At 41.3% G+C, this 27123-nt stretch overlaps 1 protein-coding gene and 2 long non-coding RNA genes across 13 annotated transcripts in view; all 3 read left to right on the forward strand.

The window, feature by feature from the left end:
* LOC116185609 overlaps nucleotides 1-12454 on the forward strand; it is a 16288-nt gene extending 3834 nt beyond the window's left edge. The window contains exons 2-3 of the long non-coding RNA XR_004150474.1: nucleotides 2396-2401; nucleotides 12445-12454. This is a non-coding gene — a long non-coding RNA (uncharacterized LOC116185609). The remainder of the gene's footprint in view (nucleotides 1-2395; nucleotides 2402-12444) is intronic.
* The window catches only part of LOC102681371 (dystrophin, isoforms A/C/F/G/H-like), a 428634-nt gene that overhangs the window by 169138 nt on the left and 232373 nt on the right, over nucleotides 1-27123 (forward strand). The window lies entirely within an intron of this gene.
* Nucleotides 23817-27123, forward strand: part of LOC116185608 — a 12636-nt gene continuing 9329 nt past the window's right edge. For both annotated transcript variants that reach the window (XR_004150472.1, XR_004150473.1), the window contains exon 1: nucleotides 23817-23829. This is a non-coding gene — a long non-coding RNA (uncharacterized LOC116185608). The remainder of the gene's footprint in view (nucleotides 23830-27123) is intronic.

Here is a 27123-nt window from a genome sequence, read left to right on the forward strand (position 1 = left end):
CTTCGACCCTGCCACATCCCCAACCACCCACGCCCACGTCACAAGGGCCCGCTCTGAGCATTCTAACGAATCCTGGTAATTCGAACACGTGGACACCCGGCGCCGGGCTTCGATCCAGGCCCCACAGCATCGCCACCACGCCGCAGGCCGCCCCGATGCCGCCTCCCTCACCCTCAGACTCCGGCTATCGATCTTTGCCATCTGCCGCCAGCGATTACCAGATTCTCAAATCACCCTCGAGGTCTCAAGCTCAGCAGGCGCAGCACCACCACCAGCAGCAACAGCACCACCACCACCACCAGCAGCAGGGACACCAGCAGCAACTCCACAACCAACAAAACCACTCGGCCACGCGCCGCCTCTCCCTCCCCTCCGCCCAGTCTCTTCTCCGCGCTTCCGCGCCCAGGCCGAGCCCCACGTTTCACGGCCTACCGTTCCGCCCGTTCAACTGCGGTGTCTCGCCTAACGGCAACCCGATCTTCCTCGGGTGCACCCATCTGCACAACAGCAGCTCGACGGGCACGGGGAGCACCGGGACAAGAAGCTCCACGCCTGCCACGAGCCCAGCCACCCCGCTCACCACCTCGCAAGCGATACAGCAACTGCTGGCTCAGCCGCGAAACGGGTTCAAGATAGTGGACGATAAGGTGTCGCTGTTCATCGAGATACTCGACACGCAGGAGAGGTTCGCCAAGGTCAGTGGCAATGCGCTGCAACCGCATGCACACGCGTCCATCCGATATTTTTAGATCGATCCGCAGAAGAAGAAGAACCGGCTTCTCCCTAATTCGGGCCTTCCCCCTCCTTAATTCGATTCGACTCGAATTCCACGCGGTCGTTGTCCCCGTCCAACTTACATTCCCCTCCTCTCCAGAAGCTCAAGAGGCAGAAACACGGTTTTATCGGATCGAATCCCAATGTTTCTCAAATTGGGATTGTGATTTTTCCGTCTCTCTGCTTTTTGGTTAGTGGGTTAATTAATTCGCGACGAATTTAACACACGGGTGAGAATGTTGAAGGAAGTGTCGTCTCGAAAAATCGATGTCTTAAATTGGGGTTGGATTTATTTTCGTATCGAAACTTTTTCTTCGAACAAATCGTGATGAATCGACGTTTATGAAAAAGAAAAAAAAGGGGGATTGGTGGCGCGTGATTCGTCTTCTCCGCTATTCTTCAAGATAGAGAGAGAGCGTTCAACTTCCTTCCAAACACATTCGTCTGCTGTTTCTCGATCTCCTCCTCCCCTGGAGGAGATCTCCCTTGTTCGACGCTCGATCTTCTTCGTCGAGTTTAGAGACGAAGGGAGTTTCGTAGTGGCCGCCACGTTCTTAAATCGATAACGCTCGACGATGAGCACGAATCCCATCTCGGCGTGTGGCATCCATCGCGGTGGCGTCATACATAAATTTCGCCCTTGAAAAATAAATGCGTTGCCCGTGTTTCACTCTCTCCACTACTTCTTCCCTTCCCCCCTTCCTTCCCTCGATGGGATCGATCGAGAATAGAACGAAAGAAACACGTGGGAAGAGGGAGGGAAGCCACCCATCATCGCGATTTCTCGTTCCTCGGGATAACTTTATGATCTCGCGTTATTATTTTCAATGGAGAGTTTAAAAGGGAGGAGGACCACGCATGGATCGCGGATTTATCGCCGTTTTCCGCGTGTTGCATAATGTAACAGGAAATCGCGACAAGTTAAACGTGGCAAGTCCATTCCTCTGTAAACTTTCGCTTTTGCTTTCCTCCGTTTCGTGTCGTTGTTCTCTTGTTTTCTTCGATTCCCGTGGTTTAATCATCTCGTCGATCGTATCTTTAAATATCGGGGATGGAAGTATATGGAAGTGGAAAGAAAAAGTCTGCTTCTTTTTTTTTTTTTAGTTAGGTGTTAATATTAGGCGATGAACGAGTGAAATTTGTAATTTTTCAATAGCGTCGGGTTTTACGAGCTTTCGAAATATAACGTTTTTGGAATTTTAATGTGCTCCTCGTATATTTGTAACGATTTGGTATTAAAAATGCTCGTAATTACTTAATGCGAATAAATATGAATAAATGGGAAATAATTTGGGACGAGTAAGAGATTAATGGCGCTATTGCAATTCAAACACAATATCCGGTCTTGTTATGCAGATGTACTAGATGTAGGATTGTAACGAATTAAAATTGTGATTTTTGTCTGTTACGTCTACGTTGCGGCAAATGAACGATATGTTTATTTTAACGGTTTGATTCCACCCTTTCGGAGAATCTTTTCTCGGGATAACGAAGAACGGTATATACTTCTGTGTTTGATCTTTTTTTCTTTTTTTTATTTTACTATTTGCTTTACAAGACCGGCTGCGATACTGAATTGAAAATAGCGTAAAATTGTGATAACGATTCGTGACCGATTTAGCAGCGGGTAAAAGTTGGAAATTTTCTAACGATTCTTTCTCTTTCTCAGTTTCTCATCCCCATCGATTGGAAAGGAGATACGTATCTGTGCGCGAAAATCGGAAGCGGGGGATATCATTAAAACTTCATCGTTGTCACGATTCTCCTTTCAATCGCTCCACCGGTATGGAATATTATATTAAACGAATCGATGTCGCGCAATGGACGCGAGAAAGAAAAAGAAAACGATGCCCCGATTCTCCTTTTGTTCGCGTAAAAGCTTCGAAAAAGAAGAAAGTAGTTGGAAAAAGGTATTATTTCAGCTCTATCGAAAAAACTTGCAAATCGGCTCTTTCGATTTTCGCCTCAACACGGGGTGAAATTAACCGTAACTCGTCCGTCAAATTTCCCTATAATGAACATCCCCTTTCAGTTTTCGTCCTTCCAAACTTCCGAACTCACGAGTATCACCGAAACCCGCGCAATATCGCGAAATTCTCTAACCTCCCCCCTTTACTTTCAGCGATTCCACCCCTTTCGACTCTTCCTTTCGAGCGGTTGTTGGATCGGTGTTTACGGGTTCGCATTTTCAAAGGACACGTCACGTGGATGCGGTACGTGGAAGCCGCACGATGCCCTTGTGCGCGAATCCGGACGAGAGACGGCGGCGTTGATCGTGGAAGGAAGCGTTGCATCCATCCATCCATCCATCCATCCATCCATCCCCTATAGTCTCTCCTCCAACTCCTCGTGGCTTGCTACCTCGGTATGTCGAGCCCTCTTTGAATCCTTCAAAGTTACTCGATGGCGTATTAGTTTCCAAGTCTGCGCGGTTTAATTGAAGTCTTAATATTCGCGTCTCAAAGCATGAATAGCCGCCGAGGTTGGTCGGCCACGCACGAGAAGCAAACGCGAATGCGAGGCGAGGCAACATCGTTGGTTTATGCACGTGGCGCCGTATACACGTCCCTGTGTGTGTGTGTGTATGCATGTTGGGGGGTTATATAGCGTGTGCGTGGGCGAGCACGAACCATCCCCAGTGATAAATGTAAACGAGATTTGGTGGGTCGAGTACCGGTGGCCGATGAGGTTTTTGGCCGAGGCCGTGGCTGACACCTCTTGCACCGAATTAACGAGGGTGTAATGGATCGTGAGACGCGCAAGAACCACCCTGATGAAGTGTTTCGGATTCAATTCGACCTGGGACGAGAAAGAGAGGGAGGGAGAAAAGGGGAAGCAGGATCATCGGTAGAGGATTTTCATTTGCATCGTTTCCTCGACGACTGATCGCGTTATGAGAACGAAGTCGTGGTCTGGAGGAGTATTTGGAGAAGTGTTTTGTTTTTCTCTTTCTCTCTTTTTCAACGTTCACCTTAATTGAGTTTATAAGAGCCTCGGATTACGAATGATGAATACGCGGTCTTTAATATTCGGCTCGATCCTCTCAATTATTCCGGTACGTGATTCCCCTAAGCGTTTTGAACAATACGATAGGTTGATTGGCGCTCGAACATGTGTCCTCATTTACGGCGCGGAATATTAACAATGTTCCTGGGAGCGCGTTGAAGAGAGGAAGAGTATGAACTCACCCCTCTCTTCCCGAACCTCGATTTTGGCCGATCGAAATTTTAGTTTTCGAACCGGAGTTTGGACGTATATATATATATATGTTATTCAGTTTTGCTCGAGATTATTATCAGAGATCGTGATCCGTTCATTGTGCGGTTTAGATTCCAAGATTTCTATTCCATTGTTTGGAATACCGAAGCGCGCGTTTCTCGATATTCGATTCGAACTTCGAGCCCCGAGGTTTATGCAAATTTATCGAGAGAGGGGGATGTCGCGCGACGATTTCACAGAGTAACGGTTACATCATTGTCCCGCAAGCACGCCGATCTGAGGTCGATGCCCCGACGATGAAAGTTGGGAAAAGTTGGGAAAAAGTTGTCGACGGACGAAAATTTTCCTCGAGGTCGACGAACGAACTTTCCCGGGGTTCGAAGGAATCGAAGTTGAAGAAAACGATCACGTAATCGATGGAGAAATCGGTTCCCATTCATTCCTCTGTATATGCGTGTGTATATGTATCAATTGGAGAGAATTTCGGTCGAGAATTCTCGCGATCGCGAACAAATAAATCGGCTCGTTATTTTAACGAGGTCGTGGCCTCGTCGGCTCGAAGTCGAGAAGCTCATCCTCTCTCTCTCTCTCTCTCTCTTTCTCGTTCGTTCGTTCTTCGTTGCGCACTTTCGAATTCTATTCCCCCGTTATTAGCCGGAGGAAAGTTTTGCTCCGGATTTGGTGGCGAGTTAACTCGAAACAACGCATCCCCCGCATCGAGGATGTTATGCCAGGCACGAAATCAGGTCCGGCCGGTAATGGAAATTCCTGGCAAATTTCTATCCAGACTCTATCCTAAAATAAACCTCGATAAAGCGATCGGTTCAACCTCTTTCCGATCTATTATCTCGTTTCAATTCTGTTTACTGCGAGACTTTTCGTCGTAAACGTGTTTTAATTATTATTTGTTACTTCGAATACATTTGGTACAAGTTTATAGTTTTATAATATAATAGTTTTTTAATTTGAAGTTAAAATTTACAGGAGGGATTATACCTTAGACGCGACAAAATTGAAAAAAAAATTAATTTTATATATTTCTCCACGTATATCAACGTTGTCTTAACGTAAAATTATTCGTGAGTTCGTAAAAAGTGTGGCGATAATTTTAACGATGCTCGAATTTCCTACATTAATAGTTCGAAAATCGGAGCATCGGTCGTTGCCGTTAAAACCAGGCTTGGCAACGAGAACGAGCCAAGAAGTCGTAGATTCTGCGCGAAGTTCTCGTTTAACGGGGTTTTGATCGTGGATCGGTGCACCGCCGTTTCATCGATCGGGGAACACACGGAATCGTTGATCACAGCGACGCAGACCTTCTAACTCGCTTGTTAAACGATTCCTGTGTATTCCCCCTACGTCACGTTGCTTCCCTCTCCCCCCTTACGTTCCGTTTTATCTCCTATTCCCCTATCGGGGAATAATCGAGAAACGTTCGATTCTCTGATTAAAACATCAAGATCGATTCAACATCTGCCAACAATCTCTCTCTCGTTCAACTTTCTCTTCCAACTCCCTTTTGCGATTCGAATCCCGTCTCCGTTCGTAGTCTCATCCATTCCCTTTGTACCCCCTCGATTCCTCGCCACTGGGAGGCGTGTTGACGCTTGGACGACAAAAGGACGCCGAAAGGGACTCGAAGAAAAGGAAAACAGGATTTCGAGGGAGAGATAATTTAAAAAAGGATCGACACACATCGAAAATGCGGAGCGTGGAAGAGCAAAGAAGTCGGTTATTCATTTCCGTTTATTAAATATGCATAGTCTCTGGACCGCGTTTCCTCGGCCACTCGGATGTATTTCTAGTCGTGGTTGGATTAAAAATGTGTATGTGTATGCGTAACTGAAGTACGACTCCTTGTTCTTCTAAGCCGGTCGGAAAACAACGTAACTTTTCTGGGTAACGATATTCCGACTCGACGCTTCTTTAAAGGAGTCATCCTTCTTGCATCCTTCTCTTCCTCCACGGATTCAGAGGGATACTCTCACGGCTCGGTTGATTCGTTATTGTCCGATTGTTTGTCCTGATTGAGGATTTGAAAATTAAGGAGGGATTGGAAGAGACGAGGAAGAGTATCAAAAGGCGCGAAGTTCGAAGAGTTTTGAGAAGCCGACTGAAGACGACGAGTTGTTCGTTTTTTGTCCCAGTTTCGAAGAATATAAAGGGTGATCGAAACAAAATTTAAGGAATCGGGAAACTTATGATTTAATAGATCAACTACTTCGTTCCACATATCTTTGCGTACCGTCTTTTAATTTCGCGTTTAAAATCGATTAAACAGTCGTTTCACGTTGAGTATAGAATCACTTGAGTGTAGAATCCGTTGAAAACGAGTAAAAGTAAGGAAGGATTGTGTGGATCGTGGATCGACGATATGATAAATAGACGAGAGAATTAACGTGATCTAATAAGAGGAAGGTATCTCCAAGGTAATCTTATTGGGATCGATAAGTGTACGTCTGACAGTCAGCCAGGAAATTAGCAGTCGCGAGAAACTGCTCGTTCAAAATGTATGCAAAATCCGACTCGATGAAAATTTTATCGCATCCCGGACGGAAACACGTCCCCGATGTCAAACTCGTTTAATTTTTACACGAAGTCAAATTTCTATTTCGCGCCAAAATGACATTATTTGGAATTTTCTCTCTTCCTCCCTTCAAAAAAAAAAGAACAACGCCTCTCTTGAGCGTGAAATCATTTAATTCGCCAACGAAACACGCTCTTTTACCCAGAACACGAGGAAACGTAGCCGGAAGCTGTTGTTAGTCACAAAGATGTTCCGTTGGATACGTTTAACCCGTGTATCCAAGCACATCGTTCGAAAACTAAGCCAATATATTTCGACTTTGGAGAAATTGGCGACGAAACACCTCGGTTCACCGTCCTCTTTTCAGCTTCGATTATTCGACGTTTCTCGACGATGGATCCATTCTCAACTTCTTAAAACGTCCAAACTTCGAACACATTTTACCCCCTCCCACTAACGTTAAATTGGCTACATCATTTTATCGATGCAAAGTCGATACGCTCATAAATCTTTGCGACTTGTCGATCAAAGATTTTCGAGAGGTTTTTGACGAGTTTTGGTCGATGACAAAGGATGGATTTTCGCGAGTTTTGGAAAAGGTAATTTATCGAAAGAGGGAAGTTTTTTGGAGGTTTTTTGGAGGTTTTGGTTGGAGTGTGCGTGATGAGGTGGGCGCGATTATTTTGCGCAAACGAAGTGGATTAAGGGATGGAACAATGGGTTGACAGTTGATGCTTCGTCTTTTCGCTTTCCTTTGTTCCTCGCCGTGAAAATTACATTACATTCTCTTGTTTTTCCACTAACATTGATTGACGTAATTAAATTTAATTTAAATTCCTCATATTAAGATATTAGTTAATTTAAAAATTGACTATATAATTCAAATTTTCATTACACGATAATAATCCAATTATTCGTATTAAGAAGCACGGTTGACTTTTCGAAGTTAATCGCGAGATTTTTTCGTATTCTTTTCTTTCCCTTCACTAGAAATTGCATTCTATTTAAATAATAAAGGTTCTAATTTCGCGAAGAGAGTCGAGAGATAGGAGCAAGGGATGTTGGACCGTCCTTAGTCAGACACACGTGCAGCCACGTTAGAAGAATCCCGAGTAATCTTGGCCGCGATAAACGTTCGTTCAAATTGCTATATCGTAGGGAATGTACGTGTGGTGGCAAGTCGAATCGAGGAATAACGTGTCGTTGCAAATTCGTAGGGCGAAAATCGTGACGAAGTTTCGAATCCAAATCCGCGAATAAGTTTTCGAGTTCATTGGAGAAATTGATATTGGATTTATAGTTCTAATCATCGGCGAGTGAAATTTTCAATTCGACATAAAATAAGCGAGAAAGCAGGATGACGATATTTTCTTCTGACTTTTTGTAAAGCGTTTTTCAATAAAAATTGAAAAAATTTGTCGATATATGTATGCGATAGGGATTAATTCGTATTCGTTCATGGAAGGTGAATATAATAAATTAGAAGTAGCGAGGTATATTCGAGTTGTTTAATCGTAATCGTTTATTTAAAATTATGAATCGTTTTATATTGATTTACATTGACGGTAATTCACGCAGAAAAATCAACGATAAAGCAACAATTTCAACTCTTTCTGAGCATGTGTTAATCACTGTTTAAACACAGTATAATTTCATGTGAAACATAATTTCAAACAAATATATATAAAAAAAAATTGAATTACCTCAAATGCATTTGATTAGTTCGTATCATTCACAATTACAAATTAATCCATTTCTCTCTCGAAACGACTTTCAAAATACTTCGTCCCTCTTCATTTCGAACGCGTTACATATAATAGAAGACAAGAGGCGAAAGAGCTACCACAAATCGTAATTACAGTGTGTTACACGCGTTGAGGCGGGATTTTTTCGCGATTAATTAACCCGGCTGTAGAAATTAAAAAAAAAAAAGGAAGAAAGAAAGGAGGAAGAGAAAGAAAGAGAGAAAGAAAAAAAAGGAGCATATTTCCCACTCGCGCGAGATAAAATGAGAATTGGTCGCTGGTATATTTTGAATAGGGTTGGAGTTTTGCTCAAACCTCTTTCTCTCAAAAGAAAATATTCTATATACGGAGACGTTCGTGAATTTTATCCGGTCGTAAAACAATTACGCAAGCTCGCCGCCTCGCTTTAATTCCAGTCCATTGTCGACGCGAGTCAAGGGGGGAAAAAAATAGTAACGTTTCCTCCCTTTTATCTTTGTTAACTCGTTACGTGTTCGGTCTACCTTGCCCTGGCTATTCTGACGACCATCACAGGTCCGGTTAAAAGAATCATCACACGTTGTGTCGGAAGTCTAAATAGAAATTTCCTCCCCCTCGTTTGACTGACTGGAAACATTTGTACGCTGTCTGATCCTCGTGTTTTCTACTTTAGTGGCCACGATTTTTAACGAAAAATGTCTTCGATTATTTTCATCACTGTACGTAAGAACATCGATGCTTTAACGTATATTTATTTTTATCGTGTTATTTCGAAATTGGTTACCCTCAATTTTCTCATTAATCAGTTTTCAACTAACAATCAATTGGACGTAATCTTTCGTTTCTCCCCCTCTCCAAAAAAGAAAAAAGCTCGCTAAATTATAAGAAACCTGCAACAGTGGAATTTATCAACGTCGAATCAGCCAGATCGGCCATAAAATCGTGCTGCAAGTCATTTGCAATATTCCTTGCAAGAGTACCTTATATAATCGCGCAAATATCTTTATACAAGGATCAAAGAAATTATTCATGAAAAATCACGAAAAATGTAAATTAAGGAATACGACAATACGAAAATAAATCGCCCCAACCTCGCGAATATCGATAAAAAAAAAGAACAGAAACAGAAGAAAAGGGGAAATTAATTAACGATAAGAAATGAAGGATATCGACGATCAACTTTAACGTTTCATTCGAACATTTCTCATCTCTCTGAACGACCCTCCATCCTCCTCCGTCGTGAGGTTTCTCGGAGATTTTCCCCCGATTTTGCCGAGAAAAATAAATCACTCGACATTCCCACGAATTTCGCCCCCCCCATAAAATGATTATGCGAAGCGTCTTGGCCGGGTGCACGAGCAGGAAAGGGCGCGCTTTAATTTGGCGGCATTGTCGGGAAAATTAAAAGCTTATCTGTTGGGCCGCTCCTCCGCCATTGTCTCGTCGCGGAAATTATTATCAACACCACCGGCGACGATGTTGCCGGATAGTTGAATTGTTCGAACGTTGATTCCGCGCCATTGTTCCCTCGTCGCGTCGAGCAACCTTCCGCCTTGACGTCGCGTGTCCTTCCGCCGTTTTCCACGAAAACGCAGTCCCCGTTTGATCGCACACCGTTAATCTTGAAATCAATACCGGTGGAGAGATGGGGAGGATGAGTTGCGAGCTGTTTGTTGCAGGCTGACCCCCAAGCCAGGAGGCGGCAGCTCGAGTTCTAGTAGCGTATGGGATGCTCGTTTCGAGGTTGATTCACCTCATCGGAGATACTCGAGTTGTTCGCAGTTAGATAGGATTTATTTGACAATTTTTATTTTCGAGAATTATAGAGAAATCATTTCTTTTTTGTTTTCCACATAAAGGAAAAATTTCTTGAAGTTCTATATTGGAAGTGAATAAATTCCTCGTGTCGATATTCGCACATTGAAAGTAATATTCATTATAAATCTATTCCAACACGGAATGAAATTTCCACGATGTTTAATATCGAAGAATAATTAATTGAAGGTAATCGTTATTAATAATTAACTTCGTTAAGAGAGATTCACACGAGGCAAAGATTCATCCTCTCCTCTAATATATTCATCTATGTATAAATTCTACCTAATTCTCCTAATTTTCTTTAACTCGAACGGATTTCATGCACAGGAATACATCCTCGAGGAAAGATGCGCGAAATCGAAGGTGAAAGGGTGATAATAGGTCGGCCATTTTCTCGTCCCACGACGACGATAGAAGCTCGAAGCTTATCAGCCATCGATTAATTACTGGACATTAACTATGAAACATTACGATGCTCGAGCAGATTTGACGAGGACAGGGACGGGGGGCGACGTCGAGGAGTCAAGAGGGGAGGGGATGTCCGTGCTCGCTTTCGTCGTTATGGGCAAAGGGTTCGTTTAATATGAATTGCGTATTAATAACGGAGAAACTAGGCGCGAGAAACGCCACCACTTATTATTATTTATCCCGGTGATTAATTCAAGCCGGCGTGTTGCGGCGTGTCGCACCTGCGCCATCCGAAGCGTTGCAAGCGTCCCTGGAAAATTGGTTCGTTCGCTTTCGAGCGGATCTCTCTTGGCTGCGAACGAGCGCAGGTGTTACTTTGTCTGGGATGACTTTAAAAATTGCCCTCAGCGCTGGGACGCCGAACCGCGAAATTAAGAAATCGAGCGTTGTTCGTCGGTGCTGTTTAATTGTTGAACGATGAAACACTGTTGCGGAGAGCGGGGAATATTTGTGGTGTGAAAATATTTTATTTCCTTTCCCCTTTTTCTTTTTACTTTATCGCGAAAATTTCGAACAAATTTTGTTCCCTTTTTAATATTTTAACAGAATTGTCATTCTCTACATTCGCGTACAATTAAATTTCATATAAATGTATAAATACGTGGGGAAGGGAGAAGGGTCTCCCTCATTTGATGGAAACTGATTTGTATGCGGTATTAGATACAAATTACTTGCGGGAATTGTTGAATACAGAGGAGGGGGGTCACGAACGAAGGGCTTAACGTATTCAATCTTATCCTCCTAATACACCGTTCTTGCGATACGGATTAATATCCAAGTTGTTGTTGCCCGAGCCTCTTGTCTGAGCACAGAAGGTTTGCATAGAAAGCATCGATTTTCGTCTAATTATCGAAGTTCGGTTTGGGAAGGGTTACTTACCTATTGGATAGATAACCGTTGCTCAACTTGATACACCGTTAACAGTGGAAATTTACTCAAACTGGTTGCTCATATTATGTGCAACCACGCTTGTATTATTATTCGCAATAGAAAGAGAAAATCGTTTAATGGAAATAATCGGATTTGCTCGCGTTCTGTTTTGTCTTTTTCTTTTCTTTCGAGATTCAAACTCTGAATCTGAAATATCGTCGCCTCCATCTTTCCTACTATTAATGACATTATACAAAGAACGAAAACGATGAAACGTATCACGCATGGAGGATCGTGTTATAAATCACGCTGAAAGGCCATCCATATCGGCTACCGACGTATACGGTGCAAGTAACTTCGAGGACGGTGCTTTAATAACACGCGAGCGGACAGCAGATATACAGAGCGGCGCGTCCTCAATCGCTGCCGACTCTTTCCGAAAAAACGAGCACAAATTTTGCGTTCAAGACAACGAGTATCGACACAGCCGTACATTTATTTGATCTATGACGACGTTGCCCTTTCGTTGTTGAAAAAAAGAAAGAAAAAAAAAAAAGGAAGGAGAAGGGAAAGGAGAAAAGAGAAAAATGAGAAGCCGAAAAGAAGAAGAAGGAGAAGAAAGATGAAACGGATAATGTATTTTCATTTGTTCCAGTCTAATAACCCGGCTCTATCCGTGGAAAACGTCGACAGTCGTATTTCACTCGTTACTACACTTGGCTGAATATCGCGAGTACAACTTCTCTCTCTCTCTCTCTCCCCCGCCTCCTCCCTGACCAGCAATTTCGATTGATTTTTATTCGAAACTTGCTCCCCCTCCCCGTTAAACAAAAGCCGGGCAACAGAAGGAACTATCTTAAATAATCGTTATCAGTGGCGTTAATGGCGGCCGGCTATCGTTTTTCCGCCGTTGCCGATAATGGGAAGAGGAAAAGCCGCGGCGGCGAGTTTCGAGACACTCGAGCGGCCAGCGGCCAGCCGAATTATCGATAGATCGATAATGCCGATCGATTGGCGGCTTGGAANCTTAGGCGAGAGGAGGAGGGGGGTAAAGGCTTGCCGAGTCCTGCCGCGCACGTTCTCCATCATCGTTCGCCGGAAGTTTTCGAACGGCAGAAAGGAATTCGCGTTGCGGTAACGCGCGTTGTTTGCCTCGATAATCCGATTTTCGACGATGTTAAAGGAAGCGTGGTTCGAAATTGGCCGGAAATTCGCGCGAATTTCATTTTTTCTTTTCTTTTTTTTTTTTTTTTTCTCTCCTCTCGAAAACCTCAGAACGAATGTGTCACGGGAACGACGAACGCGTGATATTATCCGCGATAGATATTTCGGTCCACGGAAAATTTTACGTGGAGGATATTGGACAGGGAGGGAGGGAGGAGGGGGATCGTTCGGATGTTTTAATTTGTTCCAGCTATCGTTTCGATATCGGTAATTGGCTTGCGGCTTTTTCGAAGTTACGTAGGCAGAATGGTCTGTTCGAAATTTAACCCGTGATGGAATTAATATCTAAATATTTTATATGTAAATGATGGTAATTAAGAAGCGATGTATCGAATGAGATATATGTCTTAACGAAATAATTACATCGATTCGTTCGTCATTTCGGTGAAAGGAGAAAATTTGTCATTTCGATGACGATTTGGATGGATCCGGTGTTGAAAGAAATAATTTTTTCAATTTTAAAAAAAAAAACGCACGAGATAATCCGGTTAGGGGGAAAGTATTGTTACGATATTTCAAACAAATGAGAAACGAGCAACGGTATTAAGGATTTATCCGAGTTCATCCGAGTTAAAGTAATATTTACGGGTTATATCGTGACAGAGTCTATCTATGGGCTGGGAGCGTAAAAAATACGGTTATACGAAGAGATAATTATAACGTATCGGTTCGAGATAATCCCGCCGAAAATGGCGTACTAATTGGTCGACCGCATTTACGTGGATGACGATGCGAAGTCTTCTGATTCGTGGCCACAAATATTCGCTGGAAACGAGCACGCGTAACCACCGCATTCCTCACTGTTTAATTAATCGACGATTCGCTGCGATGAAAAATTTCTCTTTCTTTTTTTTTTTTTTTTTTTTTTCCTAAAAAAAAAAATTTTTTTTTTTTTTTTTTTTTTTTTCCCAAAAAAAAAAATTTTTTTTTTCTTTTTTTTTTTTTTTTTTTTCTCCTAAAAGAAAGAATTATCTTTCTCTATTTTATTTAATTACTTCAATATCTCAAAAAAAAAAAAAAATACCAATTACAGCGATCGACTTTCTTACATTTTTTAAAGTAATTTTTTCAAATTCAAAAACTGAGATCAACGAACCAATGGATCTCAGTTGGATCAAGTTGCAAAATTATTTATTTAATTTTATCAGAATCGATATTATATAAGGAAGCAAAAGATTGTAGATATTTTTACTCGAGAGAGAGAACGATTTTGCCAGAAAAGATAGTTGGAACTTATCGAATTCAATAATATTTCCACGGTTCCATCCCCCCTATAATTCCAACCGCTTTTTCTCGCCTCATCAAAATTCATAATCCCGCGATTCGATTCCGCGCGCAACGTTATATCGATTCTCTCTCGTTTCAGCTGGTGGCGCCAAACCGCGAAACTTCGAATTGAATTTCGCGAAAATATTATTCTCCCGTCGTTTCTCGTGGGAGGAGTTGGAAACCCGACTCGATTTAATTAAACAATTTCAACGTTCCGCGGGATTCCAGGCCGTGCGAACCACGGCCATCGATTAAGACTAAATTATGCGCCTCTTTTAGGCAAGTAATCCGAGAGTTTAGAGATGCAAACTGTAAAATCGGTTGACGAACGACACCCCCGGGAAATTAGGGGCAATTGCACTATCGAGACTTTGTGTACGCGCGTGTTTTAAACGCGTTGACAAATACAACCTTGTTGTTCGAACACTCTCGTTTCTTTTTTTTTTTTTTTTTTTTTCTGACTTATGCACACACCTTCTCGACGGTTTAAATATTTTTCACGGGGATGCAACGTTTTATCGCGTTTCCTATCGCGTGTTCGAAACTTTCGAGGCAACTTGCCCTCGCCAAGTTTCATCGATCGATATTCGCAAATAATTTAATAGATTATTTTACAAGGTAGAAAGAGGTAGAGTTTAGAAGTTTCTTTTTTTCTCTCTCTTTCTTTCTCAATTTTAATTTGTAATTCGTAAAAAGAAGATGTGATAAAAAGTATAATTAGCCTTCATCTTAATACTTATTAATATTTATTGTTGAAGTTAAAGTAGATCGATCCAAGTTACTACTATGAAGATTATTTATTTTTGAAACAATTGAGAGTAGAGTTTTCTTTTTTTATTTATTTATTTTATAACGTTTCACGATGCAATATGAATCTACAAGGTAAAAGATCGAAAAATGTCTTTATATTCTCCAACGAATATGGAAGGAATTTACGTATAAAAATAAAGCAGATCGAAAAGGACAATCTGAATTTGCTTATCCGTTAAAATGTCTCTCAAACGTGCTCTCAAACATCTGCCGCTTGTACTACATATGTTCGTAACGTGTCCTATCGATGCATACTTGATGTATCCTGGACGTTTCGTCGGTACATACGCGAAAATGTTACTTCTCTCGCGTCACCTGTATCCAGGACGAGAGGAATGACATGTCCTGTATTACATTTCCTGTGTCTTCATATCTGTGCTCCATGTATTACGTTCGATTAAATAAAGAACGAGAATCGAAACGATTTTTTTTTTTGAAAAAGAATAAACTCGATGTGAGATCAACTGGATTAAAAAGAAGAAACGTCGATTGCAAATTTTATTCAATATAGCGAGGAAAGATTCGTATTGCTGTGAACAGAGATAGCGTTCAATTTGAATAACTGAACGTTGAGTTATATAGTAGAATATAATATAATTGTGTATCCAAATTCTTTTCAAAATTTTCTTTATTCGCATCGATAATTTATTTTCAACATTCGTCCATTCGTAGTTGGAACGTAGATTTTCATTTTCATGAGATATTGTTTCACGGTTAAATTGTAAATAACGTTAAGTAGAGTTGACCGTGGTGACAGTTTGCGCAGCGGAAACGAGCCTTCCACGCGTCACGTGAAACTTTCGGTGTTTCCGTTTGCCAGACGAAAACTTTCCCTTGGCTGGTGGAGACGAGAGAGAGAGAGAGAGAGAGAGAGAGAGAGAGACGCGATATTTTACTTTTAACCAAGGAAGAAGATTTCTCGAGACATCTCCGTTTTTAACTTTACCCGATGAAGTAATTTTAAACGCGTTGGCCAGAAAAATTTCCACGGTTGATTCAACACCCAGAGAAAAATATTTGATTTTTCATCTTAATTTTGAGAATTCCAGTTGAATCCGCGAATCAAATGAATTTACGTGAAATTTTTATATTCTAGATAGTTACTAGACATTCTACCCTATTTCTTCCATATTCTTCTCTCGTAAACAAAATTCGTAAGAAAATAAATTCCTTGCTTGGATATTCAAGTAGAAATTTCGAATAATACCATTGATTAATTCCACTTTCTCCTCACTTCGAAGTAAAAAGATTATTCGTCGAATATTCGTTAACTGTAAATTCAATTCACAGGTTCCATCAAACGATCGCGCGTTTAGCAAAATGTTTCGAGGCAACGAATTCAATTTACTTTACGCAACAATTGCTGTTGAGCAGTAACTCGATCTTTCAACTCCCAAGTGCCGTTGTTTCTGAACGGAGTGAGAAGGGAGAGAGAAAGAGAGAGAGAAAGCCATCGTCGAACGAAACAAATTCTTTTTAATCTCTGGATAGTAATCCGCGGAAGGCTTTACGGTCCCGTGAAAGTTGGCCACGGTTGGAAAAGAGACTCGTAACTCGTATTAATTCCCGTTAAAAGGTAAGTAACGCGATGCGCCATTTACCCCATCGCGGTACGCGGCTCATTCTCCACTCCCAGCCTTTCCGTTCCTTTCCATTCTTTCCTCATTACCACCATAAGTGCCTATCCACGCGAAATACGTGTGCACACATTCGTACACCTGACCATTCACCGCCTGCCCATATAAGATGGTCGCTGGTATTTCTTTCTCTTCCCGCTTTTTCCGCGGGAATATAACGAACATGTTTCTTTAATACCCTTTCTCTCCTCCTCCCCCCCTTCTCGTTCACGAGAAGAATAAAACTGCTTGCCTCTTAGCTTTTCGTTGTTGTAGTTTTTTTTTTCTTTTTTTTTTCTTTTTTTTTTCTTTTCCTTTTTTTTTTTTTCTCGGTTCTATTTGCCGTTAACCACAACCGGCGTAGTAAAGGGAACCAACAATGAAGATAGTTAGGTAGCTACACGTACGTTAAACTACCTCTTTCTATCTCTCTCTCTTTCTTTTCGTTTCTTTTTTTCTTGAGGATGAAGTTGAAAGGGATGTTTTGTTAATTTTGGTTACTCTCGTATGTCACTTCTCTCTCCCTCTCAATTTTCTTTTCACGAAATTTCGTGTTTCGAACACGTCTAAGAGAAACTTTGTAAATTTTATATAGAGAACGCGAGATATTTTAATTTGAATTTCTCGAGGATAAGATTATTTTTCAAAAGTCGTATTGTAGTCAAGAGAAATTCATAGATCTTTTAAATTCTTTTAAATTTTCTCGAAATAGAGAGAAGACTTGAATAAATTTTATTCTAAAGTAATCATCCTTCCGATTGCTTGATCGATGTCGCTTTCGCGAAATCTTAAAACCTTCCTCTTTCCTTTCGAGAAAGATTTCAAGACACCTAACAATAATAATAATAACAAGAACACTCGAAAACGAAACTTTCTCGATACATCTGTCTCTCTAACGCGTACGCTAAAAACTTCTTTCGATGCAAAGTGGATCATAACGTAAATACGTAAATCCCATCGAGGCTTCAATTACACCTGTCTTCCGGGAAGCCGGTATCCAAGTTAATTCCCGGTCATAGGCCAATCAAGGCTCCGATAGGGGTAGATAAAGGACGAGCCGAGGGAGTTAAGCGGGGTGGAACCGCTGCCAGTTACGGACGACGAGCCACCGAGCAAGAGAGAGTGGCGATGCCGAAGTACTCTAAGTACTTCTGATAGGATTTACCTCTCTCGAAGCGCATTCGTGGCATCTGCGCCGGGTTCTGGGCTGCCTTCTCGAGCCCAGGATCGCCTCCTCTCACGGCCGTGGAACCTCGTAAATCGGTAATCAGAATTCTCGTGGGACTGCGCGACTCCTCTCCTCTCTTCCCACCCCCGTGCCAAGGGGAAGGGATGAACTTTTCGAATCGAAGAAGCGTTGTGTCAGGGTAGCTCTTGTGAAAGGAACCTTTCAACTAGCTCGCCGCGAAAGATAATCGGTCAATTTTGCTCGAGAAGTGGTTGTTAGTTTGGCGGTGAGATTTTTTCTCTCCCTCTTCCTTTCACGATTTATGTTTACTGAGTTTAATAATATAAACTGAGGTTGATAGGTTTAGGGATGATAAGTTTGAATCATTTTGCGCGGCAAAGATCGGAGGGAATAATTTTTTAGAAATAAGAATAATGCGCGGATTTAAAAATTTTGCGAATTCAATTATGGAAGTAAAATTCGAATAAAGAATCTGTTTTGCCTTTCAAATGTCGCAAACGTGTGTCGCACGTTTATGCGTATCACGTGTGTATTTAAATTTCCGCAATTTCTGAAAATAATTAATCTATCGTTATATCGATTCTTGATTTCAATTGATGAATAAGTTTGCCTCATTTGCATTCGGTTTAAACGGGCAGGCAACTCCTTCCGAATAAAATTCCATTTTATTCAAATGCTCTCTAAATATCCTCTAAATAAGCCCGTTTCACCGTACTTACACCGCTAATCAGCGGCACTTCAGCTGTAATGGTTGTCTTCCAATTGTCCATAAAACAAAATACATTCGTGCCTTGTTAATTTATGCAAATCGCAATTCGAAACGCGCACGCGGTTTATTACGCGCGTGCAATTAGCGATAATACGACGTTCATCAGTCGTTCGAACGATGGTGGGGACAACTCTAACTTCCAATGGATAGGATAATTAAACTCGATGATATTTTTCTTTTTTTCTTTCGTGGTAAAAATGTTAACGTTTTCTCCTGAAAAGTTTCTTTTATTATTCTCGAGTTTCATTTTCACGTCGAAGAGATGTTTCCTCGAAGAGCTTCTTTTTTAGTTTTTTAGTTTCAGCTTTACTGCTCATATTAATTCGCATTCTTTTCCAACGAAATTTCCCCGCTTCTCCTTTCAACGTGAGTCCCGAGTTACGTCATTAATAATATCGTTAACTTAATGTCGTGTGACGAGAGGTTGAAAAATTCAGCTGTTGTTATCGCGTTGGATATTGAATTATTAATGTAATACGTGGCATCGAGATTACTCTTTTGAAAGTATAATATTTTTTTAAAGTGTAAACTCAAATATTAATTGAATAACGTGTTTTTTATAATCTCGTGGAAATGGGATGTTACGCCTCGACGTGTGACAACGAGTGTAAAGTACTTACTTAAACAAGATTTTAAGATGTATAATTTTTGCAGTTTACATTTTATTGTAGCAATTTTTGTTCATTTTTTTAGATATTTTGAGAGATCGTACAAGAAAAAAGAAATTGTTTTTTTCGTGCTTTCGTACAATCTATATTATAGCTCTTCCACGACATATCCAGAATATATAAACGAATATAATAATAAACGAACGAAAATTTTCTCTCGCCTCAAAAAATATTACCGATCCTTCGAAACGAGACTTACTTTGAAGTAACGTGAAGTAAACACGATACGAAATGATTTGAAGGGATGAAAAACAAATGAAGGGAGAGAATGATGAGAGAGAGAAAAAGCGGGTGGAAAAGAAAATGGAGGAAGAGAGTCAATTGGCAGAAACTGAAAGAGGAACGATTGGGCGAATTAATTCGCGAAAATTCTAGTCGGAGACACTCGACCGCGTTTTCAGCCGAGATATAGTATACACGAGTCTGTAGAAGCTGGAAAGTTTCGAAAAGTAGGAAGTTCGATGTGCGTCGCGATATGCCTCCACAAGTTTCAACCCTTTAGGGGGTTCTCACCGTGGAAACAGAGGGAAGGGGAGGCAAAAGGAAGGAGGAGAGGAAGAAGAGTGGTGGTTAAGTAGAGGCAATATTTGTAACGTTCTCGGTGAAGATTTACAGTGAAACGATGCACTCGTAACTGAGCATTAATCTATGGAAACGGGGCTCGAAGTTTGCCGATCGATCAAGCCTATCTCGTTTATCGAGACTTGGAATTATCTCCTTTGCCGACTGTTTCGACAACTGTTCGAAGAAATTTTCGTCGTTTCGAATTCTTCTCCCTCTGCCCTGTAAGCAATTTCAATCGTTTAAAATTTTACCATTAACGAAGAATATCATTTCCTTCAACGATTATATATATATAAAACTATGTATAATCGCGAAATTCGAAAAATCAGCATAAAGATATTTACTTCTCCGAGTATCTTCTCTCGAATTTTTTAATTTCCTCGAGCGATAAAACTTTCAACGTACACCTCTCTCTCTCTCTCTCTCTCTCTCTCTTCCCGTTCCAGATCAATTAGAAAAAGAAAGAGAAGGGGAAATTGAATTAATGGCCTTCGAAAGGGGTAACGGTTCTGCATGAAATACGCGCGGAGCCACCGGCTCTCCACAAATCTTCCTTGCTCGCGGACACCGAACCTCGCAATTTCCTTGCCCGCATAAATCAAGGGGAACTATCACCCTTATATAGAGTCGTTTCCATCAAACGAGACGGAGGTAATTCTCGAAGAAATCGTTCGCTCGCCATATGCTCTGCCCTATCTTCACTTTCGCTTCAGGACGTACGAGTTTTTAATAGACTCTCGATCGAAATAGATTCTCTCTCTTTCTCTCTCCCCCTCTCTCTCTCTCTCTCTCTCCAATCCGTTCTCAAACGGTCGAGACGCTTGCATTAATGGAACGTTATCAGGGAGGACGATAGACGAGGAAACGAACGGTTATGAAGCGTTGGTGTATTTAGATGGGGGAGGGCGACGCATTTCGGTGGAAATAATAATAGGTGCATAAATCTGGACCCGAGTTTCACGGGACTTAGCGACTGGATGTCTGCCAGGAACAGCGTAGACAGGAATGAATATTGGAAAACCGGAAACGGTTCCCTTGAATAAAGAACGCGCCTCCTAAGAGCACGCGCATCTCGAAAGACACGTGCCCTTCCAAACGTGTTTCCGTTTCCCAACCAATGAATTTTTTAATAAAAACAGGGAAATTGATTACGGGCAGGAAAATTATTGATAAACTCGAGGAAAGCCGAGAATTCATTTTTCAACCGATATATATAAATTTCAAGCTCGGATTTTTCTGAAACTCGTCCTCGCTGAATCATCGCTGAATCTAAAACAGAATTGATTCCCGATCGATCCGAAATTCCTCTCAGCTATGCAAAACGGGTTACGGTTTACGCTTTCTCATTCTTCATTAACGATTCATCGGTATTCCCAGTTTGCCCAGGAACGGTTCGCTGCTTTCTCGCGTCCCCAAACTTTCGCCATCCTCGCCCGAAACGATGATACTACTCGTCCTGGAGTTGCTCCTGTTCTTGGTGAACTGCGTAACACACCAGGAAGCGAGCGACGAGTCTTCTTAGCCCGGTGCATTAGGAGAGCCTTTAAAGTGTCTCTCGCAGTTAGCTAACGAGGCGGAGCGCGAACGGCCACTAAATCGTCGAGTTTCCCTTTAATTACGAGGCGGCGAATCTATTGTCAAGGATCCTCGTTTCGACTTCTCGTGATCACTGGATATTTTCCATCTCCCGATTCATTAACCTCATCCTAGGTTAGTCGCCATTTTGGACTTTGACGATGCTTCCAGCGATTCGATTGACTCGTTTAATCAACGAGGGATTAGCTCTATCCTTTATATATTCTTTCCTCCATATCTGTGTGTCGAATCTGCATTTCGATCTCAAAAGGAAGAAATGTAACGTGATCGAGGCACAGGTTGATGATGCTCGAACAGTCGATGTCCATTAAGCCGAAATTCCATTCGAATATTTTTTGCGATTTCTTGCGAGGATCTTGGACGATGATCGATCGAGGAATTGGTGAATCATGCGAATGGTTTGGGAGGATCATCCCATTGATAAATTGCGAGCGGTGTGCGATTGTGAATAGCTCGGATCGAAAGATCGTAACTTGCCGCTTATTCACAACCATTTCACGATCATCGTTGAACCGCATTATTATCCGTAGTATGATATACATCGAGACATTTATCTGATGGATTATTCTAGAGATTGTTTGTAATAAATCTTGCATGCTTTAGAATGGTATGAGAAAAAATAGACTGAATATAGCGGTAGATAAAAGATGGTGTTTATTAATCTTATTCAAAGATAAACAATGATTCTCCTGGTAATCGTATTAACTGCTTGTCTCTCGCTCACTTTCCAAACACATTTGAACGAATCTCAACAGAGATTCATCTCAAGAGAGAGAAAGAGGGATCTTCTTCGCACGGTAAACGCAGCAGTCGAATTTCCAAATTCATAAACATTACTTTTTACTTCAGTAAATAAAGCGATAAAGCACTGATTCAAGAGCGTTTCTCTGTAAGCAAGGGAGAATGAGAAACGAGAATGTTTGCACATAATGTAAAGAAAGGAGGAAGGTGTTAATCGTGAATGGAATTCGCAACACGTGTGCCGCGGTTTCCGAATGATTGATGATTCTTGATAACTTTCCCTGCTCTCTGCTTGATGCTCAACCACCTCGTTGGACCAAGTTGCTGGTCGATGTTAGAACCGTTGTGGAATCATTTATCACGGATAAATATAATTTTTCCCATAATGTTTCCGTGGAAAATAGAAGGGGGAGGAGAGGGATATAAATTTCTCAGTTCTCAAATTCCGGCGTGGAGAATTACATCGTACGCAAGGGAAGGGAAAGGTAATACTGTAATTTCATACTAATGGATGATTCCTAGTTAGCAAGGTGAATGTGACTAATTTCGGTGAGGAGTACTTCAACGTAAGTTAGCTGTATATACGTGCTCGCTGTAGGCACGTTCGTCCCTTTACCTAAGTCTAATTAATCGAGCCACTCTCCAAGGTTAAATTCATTCTCCTTTCATCCTCCTTAGAATGGTTTGTAATGGACCATTCTCGAGCCCGAAGCCATGGAAAATTATGACGCGTTATCCATTAGAGGTCCGTTCGAGTTAACCTTTAATTTCAATTTCGTTTAAAGGGATTAAACGACGAGAATGAAAATGAAATATTTAACTTGACTCTTCGATTTCCGATACGATGCGTCAACCATTTCACGTGGTTGATACAATTTGTGGAATATTTACCAGAAATTAAGGTCAATAATCCTGCATCGAATATCATCGACATATTTTTGGGGAAAAAAATATTGACGATGAAAAAATATTACATGGAATGTTGTTCTTCTTCCATTTTGTTCGCTGTCGAAAATCGCCAGGAATTTTATTTTTTTTTTTCTCCATTATCGACACGGTTCTATATTCTATAATCGAACAGAATATATCTTACGAATATCTTGGAGATTATTAACGATGTTGGAAAATATTTTTGACAAGAGCCGAGTGCATAGATCCCAGACAACTCTTCAAATAATCATTCTCTAAAAGCTTAAGTGAAAAATAATCTCTCTATCTTTTCATATAAATAATTTTTATATCTCACTCAAAATAAATGATTCATTTCGTTGAAGCGACAAATTAATTTACATCCAATATTAATCTAAATTATCCTTCAAATATTTCAAATTTCCACGAATATTCGAAAACGGTAGTACACCCCGTTACATGCAACACGATCGAACCTCCCCTTCCTCCCTCCGGCGGATTCGAATACACGGATCTCGGTTTAAATTCTCGCGAATTTTCCTTCCCCTAGTTCCCTGCGAAATTAATTGGCACACGCAATCAAACTCGCTTACCGGATGTAATTTATCCGCATAATAATTACATCGCGTCGAAGGAGAAAGAGGACGGGTTAGATGCGTGGATCGAGGAATCGAGAAGAACGGAGAGAGAATATAGAGGGCGGGGGAGGGGGACGCAACCGCAATTGATAAACCGCGGAGTCACGTGCATTATTGTGACGATAATGATGATGTTAGTGCGTTCGTTATAACCGAGCCGACGGCTGCATTGTAATAAACCTCCATTGATGAATATTCAATAGCACTTGTCGCTTCGTTCCACCCGTCCGTTTCGAACGCGCTCGTTCCAGATGACGGGATTCCTTCAATTGGGACCGGGGACCGCCTTGTCCAACGTTTGTAACAAACGTTCGTTTGATGTATATCGGCCGGCCGAAATATTCGTTCGATCGTACCGTTTCAAGGATTAATTTCAAGGATTAAAAAGGGGAAAAATTGCGAAAAGCAGGCTTCCTTCCTCCTGAAGAGGAGGAGGGTAAGGTCGTATTAAAGGTCAAGTGATGGTAGAGAAAAATTGATGTCGTTGGGAGAACGTGATAGGTGACGATTTGGAGGGTGAGATATAAGGGTGACCTCGATTCATTCGATTAGATAGAGGAATTTGATAGAGGTGTTCGAGCTTTGATCGTGGGAATTATTCGAAGTTATATGTTATTAAGAAAACGTTGAATTGATATTTGTTGTTTGGCGGTACATAATTTTTGCTTTACTGATTCAATATATATACGATTATTTATAAATTCTTTCAGCGTCCCTTCCGTAACGGACGAGAGAGAAACCGGTTGAAATTTATCACGCAGAAATTTCGTGAAATCCATCCAGCGGAGTTTCCACGTGTCCTCGAAACGAAATTTCGTTAAACTCGGCTGTGACCACCGTTACGCGGATGGACGTGTATATTCATCGTTAGTTGTAGAATCCGGTGGTGGATGGAGGCGGGCCACGGAAACGAGATCGGTCTCCGGCGTGAAAGCCTCGCTTCCCTGTGACCGGAACATCGTTTCTAACGTTGCGTGTCGCGAGGTTGCGGCGATCCATGGCAAACTCAATTTTCGAAACAGCCAGAACCTGGGAGAAAGGTGAAAGTTAAGAGCCGTCTGGGTGTATCCAGATACGCGCGTCCGTTCGCTTCACTTGCGCCCCCTTACCAGGGGTGAGGGGGTGAAAAGTTTCGCTTCCGTGTTTAAACGCTCCCCTTTGAGCGTGGCGAGTCGCGAATTTCTTAGGCAGCATCCTAACGGTGGATGCGCAAAATTGCAAAACTGAGTTGAAATTGGTAACACGATGATGTTACAAATTTTGATGAAGACAGATCGGGTTAATTTTAATGGCCAAAGTTACTTGCTCAACAAACAAGTTTATTCCTCTGCAGCGCAAAGATTAGAAGAATATTATTATTGCTTTATTCGAAATTTTTTTAACCGATTAAATTTTTAATTATAATACTTGATACTTTTCTTTTTCTTTTTAGATAGATCTGTGATATTATCACAGATTTCAACCAAACAATTTTAGAACGAAACGTTCCTGTATTCGCGAAATATAATCAACTAAGGTTAGAAATCAATGCAAATGGCTCAACGAATTTAGAAGAGGGATAAATGGATAAAGTACATATTTCGGAAGAAATATATATTCTATACATTTATAATAATAATGCAACCAATGCTTTAATAATTTTTGTTACATGTTCAATGCGTGTAATGATAGGTTTAAAATTGGATACATCGGATACGCTATCAAGATGTTTACGCGGGCGTGTTTGCGCGTGTACTCGGATGGTAGGGATAGAAGAGAATGCGGGCGCTAGATGTCAACATAATTGGACACGGAGGGATGAGCGTTGGTGCGAGAGAAAGGGGTATCGCCATTAGCGCGCGCACGTTGGAGGGCCAGGGTGGATTGTCACGTGGTATTACATCCCTCGCGACTAGGCGGCTCTATTTTCAGCAAGGTGGCATCGATCGCCGCTAAATTATTTCGTGCGGCCTGCCTATACGTGGACCTGGCCCGAGAAAACTGACCTACATCACCCTCTTTCCTCCCCCCTCCACCTCCCTCCTCCGCATGCATACACGACACACACACACACGCACAAACACTCATCCAACTTTCACCCTGGAAACACGTCGCAGTCGGGTCCACGGTTGCTTTTTGCGCGTTCCTGGCTTTAAGTAGAATACCCCCGGATATGGCCGGACGCGGTGGTAAAAGCCATTTGCCCCGACGACGCATCGCGGACTCCGGTCTTTTTCAATCTCACCCTCGAGGAACCGTATCTGGAGCGACTGAGAGCCTTCTCATTGAGATGTTCGTCGGCGATTTTTTTCCCCTTTTTTTCTCGTTTCGCGCCAGCCATCATATCGATTCTCAACAGTTTTCGTTCGAACGAACCAAATTTTTCGGTGATCGAATATTTTTTTCTTCTTCTTCTTTTTTTATGATTCGTCAAATATTCGACGAATGTTTTTAAGGTGTATATATAGGTTGGGAGATTTTCTATGAATCGAGATAAGATTGATAAGAGGAACGTTTGCTGCATGGGTTATTCAATGGATTAATAATATATTCAATGCGAGTGACGCGAAGATACACGAAGATTCTTTATTATAGGATTTCTTATTCCGTGATGGATGACGCGTATGATCGATGTGAATTTTTTCCAAAGAGTGTATGATACAATTTTTCAAGTATTCTTTCGCGCGTGCACAAATGTCGTCGTCAATATGCACAGTTACTTTATAATTGCGTTTAACCGAAAATATCGTTCGAAATGCATTTTCCATTTTTGATTTCGAGCCGAATATATCGAACGTTGCAATAATACGCAAAATTACAATGAGTGAAACGGATGACTTTACGAATGATGAAAGAATAATCGAATGAATCCCATACACGAAAGAGAATCAAAGAGAAGACTTGGAACGTGTTTCTATTTTTAGAAATGTTGCAAAATATAAACAATAATGTTTGGAGAGAAGACGGAAGGTCTACTAAAATAGACGGTTTACCGGTGACCTGGATAAGAAATGGCGAGCTCTGGAAAGATTAAGGGTGAACGTCTGGGATTTGTCAGCCACGTATTTCCAAGTAGAAATAAGTAGAAACCGATCAGACTAAGAGCTAGGACGGATTCTGGTTGTCGCTGGACCATTGACGCTATTTCCTATTGGCTATTGATAGATTTAGAGGAGGATCGATAAACTCGGTAAAAGGGGTTTCGCGATTGTTTTATTAACGCGTTGCACGTATGCGCAAAAGAAGGACAAAGAGAGCTTAAAATACAATCTACATTGCTATATATCGACGTTGTTGTTTTACTTTCACGTACACCCTCGTATTCGTTGTGTTTATCGTTGGGTTGATGGCAAATATTTTGATATCTGGATAATATCCTCGAATGTGAATTTGATGGATCTCCCGGAAGTTAAGTTAATGTTATTACGTTACGTTCAACAAACGAGGCGAAACTTCCCTCGACTATGATTATCTATGTTCAAAGTTTGGAAGGTGTTGAAGTTATTTGCGAATTCTGAATAGTTTCACTCGATCATCGTGACGTTTCATTTTGGATGTACGTAATTGTTGTACAAAATTACATTTTTTTATCGTCCATCTCCAAGAATATTCTCTCGTAAAAGAAAAAAAGAAAGAAAAGAGAAAAAACAAAAAATTACGAAATTTTCCATTATCTGGATTCGTAATTTCTTTTTTTTTTTTTTTTTTCAATGCTCGATTCGTTTCTTCTCAAGAGGAAGAAATATAACAA

This window comes from Apis dorsata, unplaced genomic scaffold (assembly GCF_000469605.1).
Source record: "Apis dorsata unplaced genomic scaffold, Apis dorsata 1.3 scaffold_222, whole genome shotgun sequence".
Classification (NCBI taxonomy): domain Eukaryota; kingdom Metazoa; phylum Arthropoda; class Insecta; order Hymenoptera; family Apidae; genus Apis; species Apis dorsata.